The sequence below is a fragment of the Prionailurus viverrinus genome, chromosome X, assembly GCF_022837055.1.
Source record: "Prionailurus viverrinus isolate Anna chromosome X, UM_Priviv_1.0, whole genome shotgun sequence".
Lineage (NCBI taxonomy): Eukaryota > Metazoa > Chordata > Mammalia > Carnivora > Felidae > Prionailurus > Prionailurus viverrinus.
Genome location: NC_062579.1, coordinates 103561586 through 103576888, shown reverse-complemented (window position 1 = coordinate 103576888; position 15303 = coordinate 103561586). Strand labels below are relative to the sequence as shown.

General features: G+C 43.5%; 1 protein-coding gene across 1 annotated transcript in view; it reads left to right on the top strand.

Moving 5' to 3' along the window:
• GPC3 (glypican 3) overlaps nucleotides 1–15303 on the top strand; it is a 419817-nt gene that overhangs the window by 326976 nt on the left and 77538 nt on the right. The window lies entirely within an intron of this gene.

The following is a 15303-nucleotide window of genomic DNA, read 5'->3' as shown; positions in this document are numbered from 1 at the left end:
GTAGAATTTCTCCATTTCCATCCCCCTTGGCAAGCCCCTGAAAAGTATTTTTAAGGTGCCTGCCGGACCACTGTGTCATGAAAAGACACTAACTTTTGAAATAGCAAGTTAAAACTTTTAATAAGTTAAAGAGTAAAGTTGTTAAGTGTCAGAGAACTACCCAGGACATTCCTTAGCATGTGATTTAAAAACAAAATCTTTACATGAATCTCAGGCATGGTAGAAAACACGGAGCAACTTTTTTCATAGTCTTCCCACAGTAAAACCAGCGAGAGTCATAAAACGCTGGCCTCGTCCCATGGTTGCTAGAAAAGCCAACATTGATCTAAAATTTCAAAATAAAAGGAGAGCCCTTTTGAGAGTCAGATTTAAATAAAAGGCCTTTCCAAACGGAATTATGTCCCAGTGTCTGTCACACTTAGCGTGGCAGAACTTTAGTAATGGCCATTTCCATATGGAGTCAGAATGTGTGTGTGTGTGAAAGACAGAGTGTCTACAATGGCATGTTAACAATGTGAGTTGGTCTTTAAATACCAGATCTAGACTCTGTGGAGCTAAACATCATTTCATGAAATAAAAGGGAATTAGCTGATGCATTCCAAAACACATTTATCATTAAAAAATCTTCTGTCATTTTGCTTAATAGCCTGAAAAATAATTACAATGTCTGGTGGCTTTGGGGAGCATGTGTTTTTAATATCTTAATTACCATGTACAGTTTAATAACCCTGCACCAAGAAGAATTCCCAAGTATTTCGTAGTAAGTTTTTTGCAAATGAACTCTTGGCTATATTTAGAATCTACAGGATTAAAGGTACTTAAATTAGGTCATGTATTTTAGTCCTTGCATATTAAATGAAATTACTCAAAAATGGAAGATGAGTCAGGGGTGGTGAGCCAAAACCTTATGGGTGGCAGTGTTGTGGTAATCTGGACTTAGCAATGAAGGGAAAGACATTATCTTTTTCCATTGCAGTATATTGCACTCTCTTGTGAGGGTTTTGTTTTAGTTAGAAGTATTGGACATGTCAGCTATGGAAAGACAAGCTCTACTACATATGACGAGATAATTCTATCAAACTACAAAGGTGACCAGATTTACGAAGTTAGAGACAGATTTCCAAAATATCTCTGAAATCCGCAAGGTCTCATGTGCTATTCAAATTTACCTGCTGGCCAAATGCAACACAATTTTTATGAGCAAACGGTTGTTCTCTACCCCCCCCCCCCATAAGCCTTCACTCTAAGCAGTGTATCAGTAAGTGCACATTCAAAGACTATTCAAGGAATTCAGAGATAATTTTTTACCTAGATGTATTTATGAATATGCATCTTGCCTCTGGGCTGTCAGCACCTTAAATCTGAGACCATGCATCTAGTTCTCTCTTTCGTATAGCACCCAACATCGTATCATGTGTAGACAATATATATAATATTTTATTGGTCAACTTATTCAAAGAACTCAACCTTTGCCGCTCAATTGATTTCCTAATTTAGATTCAATTTAAGGCACTCCTCACATTCAATATTAAACCAGCTTCTGTGCTAAAGGACAAGTTTACATAAGTGCAGGGTTGTAGTTAGCAGGGGCCTTTGGGTCATAGGGTCCAGCCCTCTGTTTACAGATGAAGAAATTAAAGCCAAGAGAGAGAAATGACTTGTCCAAAGTCATACTGCCAGGAAATGGCAAAGCTGAGGCTGGGAAATGAACACGTCAATATGTTGCAGTGCCATTGCTCTGGCTTCCAAAGGCTCCTGTGTAACATAGAACATTCTTGCAGGCACTCAAGCACACTTCGTTACGCAGTACTCCTGAGCATGGCAGAAACCCATTCTTCAGCAGTTTCATCTTTGGAACCAAAAGCAGAAGAGCATGAGGCATGACCTTGCTAATTATTTACCGCCTATTATGGATAGTACCTAGTGCCTGGTTACAACAAGTACATCTTGGTGCCCGTCGCCTCACTCAGCCCATGTACCCGTTGCACGCACACCACGGTTGGAGTGGGGGTGTCTGCTGGGGTCACTGAACCCAAAGCAGGCAGAGTCAGCGGGACTTGTTGTCCGCGGCCTCATACCCACCCCCAGAGTCGGCCTCGGGCTCCTGTCTACATCCAGGGCTGGTCGTTCTGGGACTCTCATGCTCTGGATCTCAACTCCTCCAAGCTTCCTGGGTGCACTGTACTCATTTATCTTAGTGCCTTCTCCCTCCTTCCAGAATGGCAAAATTAGCATCATGTTAGTCAGTGGGCTTCTGTGCCAGTTAGCTCGGTTGTTCAGGCAGTGTATTCAGATTGTGTTCCATAGGGAGTAGAGATGTGGGAGACAAGCTGTGGGGGGGTGTTCTGAGTCCCCATTCCTATTTTAACCAGCGCGGCTACATTTTTAAAATCTGCTTTACATATCCGTCTTCTGAGTAAGATTTCACTCAAACAAAGGGTTCCAACTGCTAACACAATAAGATGTGCCCTTGAAGCTCACATGAAAGGTTTTATCCCATATGAGCCTTTTTTTTTTCATTAGAGCATTCGTGCAACAAACGTACTACTACATGTAAGACAGTCACAGAATGCCTTCCAGTCCCCATCAGCCACTTCTGAAATGAACTGTTGGTTAAAATGGGGACCAAACGGGAGAGTGTGAATGACTAGGTGGAGACATTATTCCTGCTGGCAGTGATGTTCCTGTTGGAAGGCCCACATCCTTGTACTCGTGAGCCAAAAGTATCTCCTTAGAATCTGAAGACCGACACATCTCTGTTTTCCTTGCACGTGCCATTAGGATTCTGCCGATGGGAGTGACACTACACAGGGCAGACACTTTTGCCCCTGGGTGGCAGCCTTTTGTTCGTTGGCTCAACCAAATGTGTGGCCTCAGTCCTGTGTGCCCCCGTGGTTATTTGAGACCTAACCCTGTACTGTAAACTTATTTGACACGTGACCAGGGATGTTTCCATATCCCGTGTGGGCTCGGTGTTAGTACTTAGTGAAATGTAAAATAATAATAATGGGGTCAAGTCTGTATCCCTAACTGTATGCTTGCCTTAGATAGCAACCGTAGTGATTTTGCATAGCAACTGTTAAGTGGAATGTTTCCAGCAGATTTCTAACTAATGTCAAAGTGAAAATTACATTTTTATTAATATGCACTGCAATAAATCGGATAGTTTCCCAATAGGGTTTAAGCATGTTCTTATTTGTTTAATTAGTTGACTTGGATATTATTTTCTTCATAGGCCGTATTCTACGAAGGCATCACTTTTCAGAGTGATATCTATTCTGTATCATGGGCAAGCAGTTGACAAGAGCAAACAAAGCTAAGAGAGTTACTCGTGGTCTGTCATAAATAATGAGGCCCAAGTTCGCATCAGTTATATCCCAGGGCACTGAAGAGTCTTCTGGTTATTATCATGGTATCACCGTTAGCAAATTTTTAACCATCACGACAAATAGGAGAAGAGCCAAAAGACTGGAGAGAGACCTGGTTTTCTACCCTTACCTTTAATAAGGGGTAGAAATTGAATTGTGAAAACCACAAATCAGGGAGCCTGGTATCACATCTTAGCGAAATTCTAGACAAGATTCTTGGAGAGCATGAGCTTTTAGAAGCCACTGTGATGATTCCTAAAAGCCACCGTGGGCTCACTCAGAACAAATCAAGCCATTTCCCCTGATGTGTGTGTGCGTGCGTCTGATTTTACTACATCGGGGAATGGCAGAGACATGGCGTACCCACATTTCAGCAAGGTGTTTGACAGAGATTCCTGTGATCCTTTTTAAACAAGCGGCAAGTAATGTTGGCTGAGTGATCGTATAGTTCGGTAAATGTATAGTTGATTAACTATCATGTCTGAAGAATATTTTCTTAACATATCAGTGTCAGCCTGGAGAGAGGCGTTTAGTTGTTTGCTTTGTACTTGACCCTTACTGCCTAAAGTTTTTTACCAGTGACTTAAGACAGGGAAGGCATAATTTTAATATTTTAGTGACAGAACGAAGCTAGGTGGGGTTAGCGAATACATAGATAACACAATCAGGATCTAAAAATATCTCAGTGGGCTGGAATGGGAGAGAAAACCAGCAAAGTGAGGAGTTACAGGGATAAATGCAAACAGAGTGTTACATGTAGATTCACAAACATGACTATGTAAGCCCAATGGGGGAAACCCAGCTTAGTAAACATGTTTGTTTTTTTTCAATTATGATGGAAACAGCAATAAGGAACAATGAAGCCTTCAATGACCCACAAGAATATATCTCTCAAATATAGTGATCACTTAGCAGCTCTTTTGGTGTCGGGGCCATGATTGGTGGGGTAAGGGGGGACATACATGTATGTGTATGTTGGGGTGGGAGGGGCGGGGCATGGAAGTGAGTGGCCCGTGAAACATTCTTTATCCTGTTTAAAGGTTCAAAAGGACTGGGGTGCATGGGTGGCTCAGTCGGTTAGGCATCTGACTTTGGCTCAGGTCGTGATCTCACAGTTCATGGGTTCAAGCCCCGTGTCGGGCTCTGTGCTTACAGCTCAGATCCTGGAGCCTGCTTCGGATTCTGTGTCTCCCTCTCTCTCTGCTCCTCTGCTGCTCTCTCTCTCTCTCAAAAAGAAATAAAAATTAAAAAATTTTTTTACAGGTTCAAAAGGACTGTTTTGGGATGGTAATGTTTACCGTTCCACATGAGTTTTGGTTAAACCAATACTATCTGCTTTAGTTGTTAAGTCTTACTGGTGTGTGATTTAGAGTCATTGTAAAAAAAAAAAAAAATTGGGGAGCCATGGCACGGTGTAATCTAGTTTGGGGAAAGTACAAAGGCCTTAGAACCGAACACAGATTTATGTTCAAACTGCAGGTACGTCACTTTGTGGCTGCCTAGATTTAGGCCAAATTGTTTAACCTCCCGGTACTCAACTTTCCTCATCTGTGAAATGGGTATACTACGATCTGTCTTGCAGCGTTAATACAAGTGTTAGAGATAATGCCTGTAGTAACACTCAATACGTTGTAGCTACTCTTTTTCTTCATATTATAATGGTATGAAGAGTCTGCATAAAGGAAAGCGTATAAAGGGAGTGACCTGTTGAGTGGCTTGATTCTCTTTGCCTCAGTTTATCAATTTCTGGAATGGAAAGACTGCAACTTTTCTAGTTTAGATTGTTACTTAAATGATTTCAAATTCTAAATATAATAATCCAAATCCTAAAGATTCTTGGAAAAATATATCTAGCCAACCTTCGACAGATTTTTGAACTATTTAAAGTTTAGTTTGGCTCAAAGTAACTGAATGGAAAATTAAGATGATAAATGTTTTAAAATTTTATATATATATATATATATATATATATATATATATATATATATGAAGGAGTGTGTGTTTAAATCAAGTTCTTCAGATTTTCCCAAGTTTGAACTCTGCCCTAAAGTGGGGGATCTATAAATAGGCAGTCTGCCCTTAGAGTACAGCTCTGAGATCTTACCACATGATCCCCAAGTCCCATTTTATCTTTAGCCCCACCAGGACCTTTCATGGAAGGATGATATCGAGTGAAGATACTTCAGAGCTATAAAGTCAGGGCAAGTTAATCTGCATTCCTTTTGCATTTTGCCCTCTGGTTGAAGATGGTGAGAGGTTCCTATATTTAAAACCCGGCTGACATGATATCCTTATTGGCAGATGCCTCCCAGGAGGTATTTAGAATGATTTTGAGCGGCATATACTATGTTCGTGAGCGTGTGTGTATTTCACATGCCGACAGAACAGAAAGAATTCACAGGGCTTGGGGCTACTGAGCTTTCTCGAGACGCCATCACTCTCAGCTGTTGGGGTGATGTCACAGATGCCAGGAACACTGCCTAGGCCCCAATTCCCGGAGCTCTATTTTGCACTGCAGAGCCTAAGGCAGACAGGACCCATTCCATGGGCTCCACCATCAAAGAACTTTGGAATTTGTTAGCCACAGGCTGGGACCAGCAACCACTTGTCGTCTGGGCAAAAGGAGAGCCGCCCCCTGCTGCCTGAGCCTTTGTCCCTGCCTGGGATACCATGGAAAATGGGGAAGGAATCCAGACTCATTAATGAGCTAATACAAAAGATGAAGCCAAGCCCGAGGCAGTTCGTTAAGGCTGCATATGGATTCTCGAAGGCGGTTGGAAGGATCTCCAGATCAGAACCCAGTGGCGCTGTTGCCTCTGTTTGCCAGACCCAAGTAGAGTATCCCTGTGGGGAGCCATTTCCATATTGCTGATTTCTTCTTTAGGGAATGCCAGGCCCTGAGCTGTCACATACCAAACTTGGTTGATCAATAAATACAATCTGTTAACCCACCGGACAAATGACTGTTAAAGCCACCGGTTTCGTCGTAAGATGCTGCAGTGCAGCTCAACTCTGAGCTTCCACTGGGTTGCATGGCTTTTGTTCTTGCCTGTCGTTCCTGGAAGTCGCTTAAACCATGACTGCTTTTTACTTTAAAGTTGTATTGATTTAAGTAATCTGTATACCCAACATGGGGCCCGAACTCACGACTCCAAGACTCTAAGTCGACCGACTGAGCCAGACAGGTGCCCCTAAACCGTGACTACTTCTGTGATTCCTTTCCAAATTGAAACTCATCGGGAAAAAAAAAAAGTAAAATATAATGCATATATATGATACGTAGTTTATATAGTGTATGCCATATATAAAATCTGCTCACCATTTGTTTATTTAGCAGTTATTTATTGAATGTCCACATTGCATATAGTGCTGAGTTTGGTGGGCTCTGTGGATAAAGACCGAGAAAATCTCCCCATACACATTTATCGTCACCTGCGCATATATCGTTACCGTTTGTATTCATTTCTTCAATATTGAGCGGCTCTGTGTGCCAAGCGGTGTTACGGCCAACTTCAGTCCAATCCTTGCTTTTAAGGAGGATGAGGAAAACGTCCTACATAACTAGAATCCAAAGCCTAGAGTAAGTGTCCTGAGAGAAATAGAAACCAAGTACTATGCAAGCCCTGAGAAGGGAAGGATTAATTCCCACCGAGGGAATTAGACAAGACTTCAAAAATAGGTAGCCTTTAAGCCAGGCTTTGAAAGATGAGGAGAATTTTGACGGATAGCGGTTGGAAGAAAGGATCTTCCTGGCAGAGGAATGTGGAGCGAACAATGGCACAAAGACATGAAAATATGTCAGTAGCCTCGGCCTGATGGAAAGTCTGAACTTCACTCTGTCAGCAGTGGAAAGTCGGTGAAGGGCTTGGAGGAGGAAAGCGGCGTGGTCACATCGGTGTTTCATGATGTTAACTCTGCCAGGAACGTGAAGGGAGGTTTGGAGATGAAAAATCGGGGGCAAGGCGTCCATTTAAGCCATAGCATTTGCAAAGCAAAGAAGTAAAGCTTGTTACTAACATTCATTAACCTTCCTTTCCAGTGTCTGGTGGAATAGGTTAGGGGATAAGAGCTGCTCTGTCCCTGAAGTCAGGCCACTCATCTGTCGGTCATTAGCTAGGACATAGGAAGGGCCGTAGCTTGCAGTGGGTTGGGTCTTAGACAAGCAGGTAGCATGGCGTGACCTTCCCAAAGCAGACCAGTACCGTATCTGGGCCCCACAGTAGAGAATTCAAAGAAAATTCTGGTACCTCCAGAGATCTGTCCCTCATTGAACCTCAAGTAGAAGTTCTCACAATGAAGTATTTAGATTCCCCGATGAATGTGTTAACTATTACTTTTTAATCAATTTGTTACACGCTTTTTTTAGTCAGGATTCCAATTAAAAGTGGCTCCTTGGCTGTTGAATGTTGAGTGCCAGCCATCCGTTCACTGAAGCCTCAAAAATTACCAAAACTGTGAGAAAGATTGAGAGAGATTATAGTGTTTTTCTTCAGCTGCCACTGTGGGTGCTTAGATGTGCTGGAGAGACTACTGTGTTTCGTGACAGCCTCACAAAGAGGAGTGAGGGAACCCGAGGGAAGCACTGACTGTTCGCCTTCTCCAACCTTCTTAAAACACATTTTCCCATTTGTTATCAACTCCTGTGTTTTTCTAATTATGGCAGCCACTTAGAGTTGGTGCTGTTTCCCCAGAATGGTCTCCAAGAACTTTATATACTTTCTGTATAGGACCCTGCTTGGTAATGTTGCTCAAGCATGTGCTGACAATGAGCTGACCCGACCTTTCACCGAGACCGGCTGGCGGGCCCCCGACACTGCTTTTTCCCCCCACCGCAACACTCCCGTGGCCTTGCTGGTCAGAGCAGATGCTAAGAAGGCAGATAAGGTGTCTTGTTCGGGCACCGCAGAAGCTTGTTTACAGCACTTCCCCAAGGGTGGGGTCTCGTCCGCCCAGCTTGTCACTATCTCTTCTTGGAGAACAGTGCCTGGCACGTACCAAGCGACTAGGAGCCATCGCATGAATCTGTGAAGGATTCTGTTCCAGTTTGTGACTTGGCTGTTTTCCTCCAGTTTGGGGAGACAGTCTCCCTCCAACCGTGCTCCTGTGCCTGTGCCACCGTTGCGGTTTGGAAGCAGATAACGCGTTTCCTAGTTTCATGGGTGCACAACACGGGCGGAGGGAAGGTTGGGCCCAGAATGGATACTCAGCGTCTCAGCAGTACTTGGTTTGGATGATGAGATTTAGGACGTTTGGCCTAATGAGATGTAATGAGATTTTTGGACTGAGAGTTGATGCTGAAATGTGTTGAGACTTTGAGGATGTTGTGATAAGGTAAATGTATTTTGCATGTGGGGTGCACACGAATTGATGAGAAAACATATGTGTGTGTATAGAGAAAAAGCAAGAGAGTAGGGGGGTTCTTGCCGCCGTCAAAACAATCATAAGATGTTACGTTGGAGTTTTGTCTTCAAAGCATATGCAGAATATTCCAAGTGTGACAAGAGTCATCTAAAATACTCCTGCCTTGACTTAAAAAATATTTTACTTAGGGGCGCCTGGATGGCTCAGTGGGTTGAGCGTCTGACTTTGGCCCAGGTCATGATCTCACGGTTCGTGAGTTCGAGCCCTGAATCGGGCTGACAGCCCGGAGCCTGGAGCCTGCTTCAGATTCTGTGTCTTCCTCTCCCTCCGCCCCTCAGCTGCTCACACTCTGTCTCTCTGGCTCTCTCAAAAATAAAGAAACATTAAAGAAACAATTAAAAAATTTGATTAATTTTTTTCCAGCCTCATTGAGATACAGGTGATATATAACATTGCGAAAGTTGAAGGTGTACCGCGTTTTGCTTGGGTACGCTTCTCCGTGCAATCTGATACCCCCGTAGCATTAGCTAACACCTCCATCGTATCACGTAATTACCTAACGTTCCGTTAGGCAGCGGGTGGAATTCTTGTTGATGGAGACCCCAGGCTATGGCCTACTCTCTCCTACTACGCCTGTTCTGTCCCATAAAATATGAAATTAATTGGGGATGGAAAAATCTATTTTATCCGTCTAAGCTTAGCTTGTTGAAGTTTGAAGAGCTGAGATAAAACAGTAATCCATGTGCCTATTTTATTTCTAGACTCCAGCCTTCCTGGGTCCTGAAGCCCCGCGGTGACTCATGCCTCAGTGTTAGGTAGCTAGATGTTGGGAAACTGTCTGATTTGCGAGTTATAAAAGTGAATAAAGTGACTAGGATCGTTAGCACCACCTACCCTATTTACACAGATTTCTCGTGCCTTCCCCCAGGAAATAGTCTCTATGAGGAAGGACAGAGGAGTCTGCGATCTTGTCTACCTCCAGCATATTCCTTTGCACCCACCATGTACCACTCACTCTAAGTTGTCACCTCTCTGCTGACCTCACTAGCCCTGAACTCCCTTTCCCGTAGCCAGTCACCAAGCACTCATTCTTTGTGACATTACTTGTCTGAGATCCTTTGCCCCCTCTGTGCCACTCCCCTAGTGTAGGCCTATCTGACTTCACCATTGACTCCCCCCATCAGGCATGGAGACTAGAAAAATCAGTGAGACACTTACTGCCCTTGGCTTATGTCTTCGTCTTCTTATAAGAGCACTGTGGTCTCCGACAGGACTTACATTTTGCTTTTGTTGATCCATTTGTGTAACTTCTGTGTCTACCGCGAAAATACTTGGTGCCTCCCTTTTTAAGTCCCCGACTTACTTGCCTCCCACTCTCTGAGAGCGAGGGACCTCTTCCCTACAGCTCCTCACCCCCTTTCTTCCTAGCCACCCACTCTCATCATCCACTTAATTTCAGAATTTCCCTTATAGGTTCATTTTTTTTTTCTCTCTGCCCTTAGTAATTCTGTCTTTAATGAAAAATAGTAAACAAACAAAAAAATGACCTGGAGAAAGAGAGTGATGAAGGCCAAGTAGCATTTATCGAGTACTTGCTGAGTGCTGGTACTCCTGGGTGTTTTGAAACATCAAATAAACAGCACCATGCCTGTTATATGCTCCCTTCTAGATTAAAAAAAATCCATAATCTATAAATGCTTTTGGCTAGTGATGATGAACAGCAGCACTTTTTTTTTTTTCTCAAAGCAAAAACACCAGAAGTTTGGAAAGGAATTTGCAAGTTGTGTTGTAATGCAACTGATCTCTTTCTTCCTGAGAAAGTTGGTTTCTTGCCAAAGCGTTCAATTCAGGCCCACGCAAACTGGGTGTATTTATAGAGGGCCAAACGGGGAAGAGAACATGATAAACTTTCCTCCCCAGTACAGCAGACAATGGCAAACAATCACCAGGTGAATGCCGTGTAGCACAAAAATTGGGGAGCAAAACGCCTGTGAGCAGCTGGTTCAGATCTAGGGACTCAGAAGTGTTACACCAGATGATGACAAGCCCTGAGGGATTTGGGGGGGCCCTCTCTATCTGGGGGACATCGAGGGGACTGGCCCCACTACCACTGCCTCTGAATTCTTCGAGATGTTAATAAGAAAATAAGTATCTCTGCACTTAAGTGTTTTAAAGTTTAGGAGGCCCTTTTATTTACGTTGCCACGTGTATTTCCCCCTCCTATCCTGTGAGCCAGCTATCATTAATATTCTCTTTTGTAGACGAAGACACTCAGATTGTAATAAAAAGGTTGACCTTACTCTAAGTTCCGTGATCTTTATTCTCCTCTGCTGGGGGAAGAAGAACCATTAAGACGGTCTTATTATCTAAGAGGTTACTTGACGTAGCCTAGAATTAGCAGCTTCACCTCTAGCAATTTCTTCTAAGGAAAGGGTAGACTAGTCCACAAAGATGTGTAAGGATAGCCCGGTGGCATTGTTGGCCATAGCAAAGAATTAAAAGCAACCCAAATATCTGTCAGGAAATTTATTATGTGAACGATATCATTTCCATAAAATGGAATATTCTGCAGCCACTTAAAAATACATTTTTTAAGATTTTAACTAATCTCTACCCCCAACATGGGGCTCGAACTCACAACCCTGAGATCAAGAGTCACACGCTCTACCGACTGAGCCAGCCGGGTGCCCCTAAATTTTTTTTTTTTTAATGTTTATTATTTTTGAGACAGAGAGACAGAGAGAGACAGAGAGAAAGCGGGGGAGGGGCCGAGAGAGAGGGAGACACAGAATCGGAAACAGGCTCCAGGCTCTGAGCCGTCAGCACAGAGCCCAACGTGGTGCTCGAACTCACAGACCGCGAGATCATGACCTGAGCCGAAGTTAGCACTTAACCGACTGAGCCACCCAGGCACCCCTAAAAGTATTTTTAAATACCGCTGTGAATGGAAAGATATGCATGATATATTGTTAACTGAAAAAGCAGCTTAGGAGACAGTATTACGGTACAATCCAATTTTTATCAAAACTGACACACCTATATACATATGTATGGGGGAAAAGTCTGTAAGTATATGTATCAAAATATTAGCAACACTATAGTAATTTTCATTCTCTTTTTTTTAACCTCTGTGCACTTTGCCCACATACTTTAGAAATTTATTTTTAAGTCAGAAAAAGCAGTACATCTATTATGATGCAAAACAAACATTTTGAATTGGATGAGGACAAAAATAAGACTGAAACCACCCTGGGTCAAGTCAGCGCTCTCACACCTTCCCCATCTCTGTCTCTGCTGGCTGCCGCAGAGGTAACCTAAGCCCGGAGGGGACACTGGAGGAGAACCCTCTGGGCTGGTGGCCTCCTGCCTAGTGCATACTGACCCAGTGTTTCAGCCTCAAAGGCCGTCACCTTAGTTCTGCGGGCAGCACCAGGGACCTTCAGAGAAATGGCCCCAGAGGCATGTGGCCTCATGACCCACTTCACCCAGGACCCCTTGCCGACAGGCACACCGAGACATGTGTGCACAGTTAGAAGTGGCCCTCCAGCTTCTAAGCCTCCCAGAATAACCCAATATTAGTGCATCATTCACAAATTGGCCCGAACATTTTGGAATCTATTTCTACTTTTTGCCTGCTCTACCCCTGAGGGAAATGAATTCCTTAAGTTTAGTGTTTGATATTCAAAGTAGGGCCTCCCTTCATCCAACCTAAAATCATCTCTTTCAAGTTCAAGGGGGTACCCCCCTAATTCCAGAGTTCTAGGACATAAGTTTGTGGTTACCATAGCCATCAACTGCATGCACTTCTCTGATTTTCCCCTGCTAGCCTCCATCTTTTCAGACTCAAGAGGCCAGCGATTTCAGTCTGTCGTCATATGGCTTTGCCTTGTTCTCCACCCTCCGTTATTTGATGTCCCTTTCTCTGGACGTTGTCCTTTTCCATTTTGTCTTCTTTAATACAGCATCAGCAGAATGTAATCCCAAATATTCTGGGAGTAAGGTACAGTCGCACATATACCGTAGCTCAAAAATCAGCACTGCAGCTGAAAATCAACTTCTCTCCCGGTGGGTTGCTAGATGCAAACATTAGAAGTTCAGTTTTTCGTGGCAGGAGCCGAATCATTAAAGAGCCGTGAATTCCGGTCTGTTTTATCTTAACGGAGAGACGTGTAGGCAGCCTCCACTTTGTATTGTCTACTACACCAGGACCCCACGAAACCCCAAACTGAGTTTGATTGGGGGGGGAACCCTCAAATCAGTGCAATAAATGCCTATTCCAAGTATAATATCCAGGATCTATGAAATAAGACAGCCCTAATCTCTCAAAGACCAAAGATAAGGCCATCTGACAGCTTCGCCACGTCAGAGACTCTCAGTCATTCCTCTGCACACGTGTAAAACCTTCGGACTTTCTTGAGAAAATAACCTTTATTTCAAAAAAATTGCTTTGAAGTTTGAAAATCAAAGCAGACCAGCTGTTTCTCAGCACAGAAAGGATTTTTCCCAAACTGCTAGAAAGCTAATAAGGCTTTCAAAGGGCAGTGACAGCTTCCCCCAACGCCCGGCATACGGGGAGCACTAGCCGTGTGACTAGCTGGTTACAACTCAGGCTCTGAGGAACTCTGCCGAACCTTCCACCCATGTTCTCCCCTCTTCCCCCACTGTATCTTCTCCCTCTCCCCAACTCCCCCCACCCCTTGTGTTTTAACCATGTCATTCCCCAAACCTGGACTATTTTGACTTCTTCATGACTTCTACTGAATGGAGTTTTCCTTTCCCTGTTCTTTTTTTTTTTTTTTTTCTAAAGGGGTGAGGTGAAGATTTTATATTTCTTCCACAAAAACAAACAAAAACCAAACTAAATGAAGTGGTTTCTTATTTGCGTGTGGCCCCAGTGGATTTTTCTTTCCCCCTGTGGGTCAGTGGCCCTCGATAGAAAAAAGGTCCCCACCCTTGCACCAAGGGGTCTTGCCAATTTCATTCTTCTTCAGAAAAGGGGATGAATAACCGTGTGGACAATTAGTTACTGTGGGTGGGGGAAGGAATTTGACTGGAGGCAATTTTCTTTGGAAAGAGATAGGAAGGCACAAGAGATTGCAATAGCTCTACTTGTGAAAAATAGAGGGGATGAAATAACTTGGTGGAAAGTTCAGCTGAGAACGGGAACATCTGGGGCTTATTCATGGTTTTTCAGAAGTTTTTGAAGCTTTTTTATGAGCTGGGTTGACCTCAGATTGAGGAGGAGATTTTTCAACTGTTAAACAGTTTTTTCTTTGCATTCCTAAAGTCATATTGTGTTCAGCTTGTTAATATCTGCACAGGGGGCCTTGGGCAGAGTCGGCCAGAGCAGCATGCTTTCGGGACATATTTCCCCATAGCTGTTATTTCCCTTTCTTGTTGAGGATTTGCATGTGTCCCTTTCATCCATGCGTACAGCAGATTCCTCCACAAATAATTGCATTTGACATCACAGTTGTTAGAGAAAATGCAGGGGAGGGGGAGAGATCTCCATTTCCCTCACACCAAGACAGCTGGAGGGAGGAAGCAGGTTAGACAGGGAAATACATAAACATACCTGGAATGTAGCAGCAGGTAATTCTGTCTGTGTTAGTCACCATAATAGCTTGCATGTTGGAATATCAATGGTGTGGATTCCAAGATGTCTAGAATTCGGAAAGAAAATAAAACACCGCAAATCAACACCCAGCATCCCATTGACTTATTGGGCCTGACGCTGGAAACATTGGCACTTGCCCACATTTTTTTCTAGAAAGGAGTTTAGGTCATTTATTTGGAGCTTCTGGTGGCCAAGGCAAAAGCATATTGCAGGGAGACCCCAAACCCAGCTTCCGATAGGCTGGGGGAAGGGGTTATCAATCAGATTGTACTATGGGCAGAAGTTCCCAGGACTGGGACTCTCAGAAAGGCAGACTCTCTGAAAAGGAGCGTGTGTTCTGGGCGTGATGGCGTTGAAAAAAGCAAAAAATAATCTATGCGCTAATACTACGACCAGAGAAAAACTTGCTATGTTAGAAATTAAGCAGCACTGCCCAAATAGAAGCCCTCATTCTTAATGGTCTGCAAAACGTCCTGTGGCTAAAACTCTTGGAGGTAAGTCAGTGATTTGGTTTTTCTTTTGCTATTAACTGGCAGGCCTACAAAGGTTCCATGCAAGCAAAAGAATTTAAACAAATTTCCAAAAATTTGACATTTGAAAATTTGGGGAGTTATTTGGACACAGATGTTCTGTGTTCCGTATTGTGTTTATGTTCTATGCCAGGCTCCTTGATTAAGAGCTAGAAGACATACAGACGGTTTAATAAATCAACACATAGTACTGGAGCTTCTATTCTAAATACATTTATTGTTTATTCAGCCACCATGTGCCTGGTGCTCCGCTAGGCCCTGGGAATGTAGAGAGGCCCCAAAACGGATCCGGTAGAGTTCTACCCTCAAAAAGCCTGTGGCCTCCGAGAGGAGAGAGACATGGGCTCAGATAATTACAATACAGGGCAGAACGTGGTGGGCATTTTAAGACAGGTCTAAACAAAGAGTTGTGGGCACACCGACGAAA